General features: G+C 40.2%; 1 long non-coding RNA gene across 2 annotated transcripts in view; it reads right to left on the minus strand.

Annotated features, from left to right (window-relative positions):
- Nucleotides 1–874: 874 nt before the first annotated feature.
- The window catches only part of LOC105888393, a 12,753-nt gene continuing 11,701 nt past the window's right edge, over nt 875–1,926 (minus strand). For both annotated transcript variants that reach the window (XR_001161861.1, XR_001161860.1), the window contains exons 3-4: nt 1,448–1,659; nt 875–1,184 (exon numbers count right to left, since the gene is read on the minus strand). This is a non-coding gene — a long non-coding RNA (uncharacterized LOC105888393). The remainder of the gene's footprint in view (nt 1,185–1,447; nt 1,660–1,926) is intronic.

The raw sequence follows: 1,926 nt of genomic DNA on the forward strand, positions 1-1,926 counted from the left end.
AAGACCTCATCTCTTAAAAATAGCCGGGCATTGTCGTGGGCAGCTACGAAAATAAAATGCAGTGTAGGAATTTCGATAACATAACAGCTACTCAGGAGACTGAGGCAAGAGAATCACTTAAGCCCAAGAGTTTGAAGTCGCTGTGAGCTGTAATATCACACCACTCTACCAAGGGCGACAAAGTAAGTCTCAGTCTCAAAAATAAATAAATAATAACTCAGATCACAAAAACAAACAATAGATATGAAGGGAAGAGAGAATTGAGGCCTAAAAACAGGACTGCCTCAAATTTGCTTTATTTAAGTCTCCTGGTTCAGGACTGTCAAAACACAGCCAGAGGAACAATCTTCCTGAATAACTCTCACCTGAGAACTCTAATTCCTAGGCTTTCTAATAAGTGCTATTAATAATTTTCAATATTGGGCAGCACCTGTGGCTCAGTGAGTAGGGCACTGGCCCCATATACCGAGGGTGGTGGGTTCGAACCTGGCCCCAGCCAAACTGCAACAAAAAGTAGCTGGGCGTTGTGGCGGGCACCTGTAGTCCCAGCTACTCGGGAGGCTGAGGCAACAAAATCACCTAAGCCCAAGAGCTGGAGGTTGCTGTGAGCTGTGACACTACGGTACTCTACCAAGGGGGACAGAGTGAGACTCTGTCTCTAAAAATAATAATAATAATTTTCACTATTTCTAAATCTATGGATCTTTCTTGTCAATTATAAAATTTCCATTAAAAAAAATCTCATGAAATTTACAGAGTACCTAGTCATTATGAAGAATGCTGGATAAGCCTATAATCAGGATTTACTGCACTGAATGGTCATTTTCATCTACCAACCTTTACTCCCCAGTCAACCTCTCCCATCACTGACCTAGAGAACCACCCTGGTTTTTTAGATCCTGCCTGATGACTGATAATTTTGTTCCATTTTTTGTCAGGTTTCCATTTGTGGTTATGAGGCATCCATCAATCAGCAAGCACAGCATAAGAGGATAAAACTCTTATTTATCTTATCAAAGAGCTGAATGTTATGTTATATCCTATGGACATCCCAAGGCATCTTGTATGTAAATGATTGACAAAGTTCTCCTATAGAGCCTAAAGGGAGCCTTTGAGGATGAGATGGAACAGAATGATTTCTCCATGATATCAATGTTACTTACATGTCAGTTGTCCACATTCTCCTAAAAAACAAACAAACAAAAAAACAATTTAGCACATTATTCCCACCCTAAACACCCTAAATCATGTAGCCTGCTACCCAGACACAGCATCATTTTCACTAATTTCACACAGGTGCTTCCCAGATTAGTTAGGAAGCTGTTTTTAGCAAAGCAGATACAGGATAATTATGAATATAACCTCAGTGGAAAGCTACTATAAGTGTACTGGAAAATAAGATCAAAATTATAGCAATTTATTTCACTTTTAGGGACAAGTTACCCACCTTCACCTGTGATAGTTGTCTTTGAGACTTCACCTTCCTATCAGGGCCCAGGAAAGTATTTTTGGTGAACCTCCTGCCTAGGGTTGTTGCCCAGTGGTAGTGAGCTTTTCCCCTGGAGGATCCTCATGCCCCATCTCCACCTAGGGATCGTCAAAGGGAATGGGTCACTAACACTGTAAAGCAACAAGCCTATTTATTCCTCTGAGGAAGATCTGGAAAAGAGACAAAAGAGAAATAAGTGATTAAAATGGAGTTAACTGAGAAAATCTGTCAACTAGTGGTTAAATTCAACCCTTTTCTTCATATGGATTAGGGATGAACATGTACAGCTATGTAGAGCTCTTTATCTAGCAACATGAGATTTCCTATATCCACCTCCCCACCTCACCCCCTCCATTTTGTGAACTTTCCCTCATCTCCAAGAGCAATTTAGAGCTGAATAATTATCAAAATTCCTACACTGCATTTTATTTTCCAGT

The sequence above is a fragment of the Otolemur garnettii genome, unplaced genomic scaffold (genome assembly GCF_000181295.1).
Source record: "Otolemur garnettii isolate 467f Iridium unplaced genomic scaffold, OtoGar3 scaffold00363, whole genome shotgun sequence".
Taxonomy (NCBI): domain Eukaryota; kingdom Metazoa; phylum Chordata; class Mammalia; order Primates; family Galagidae; genus Otolemur; species Otolemur garnettii.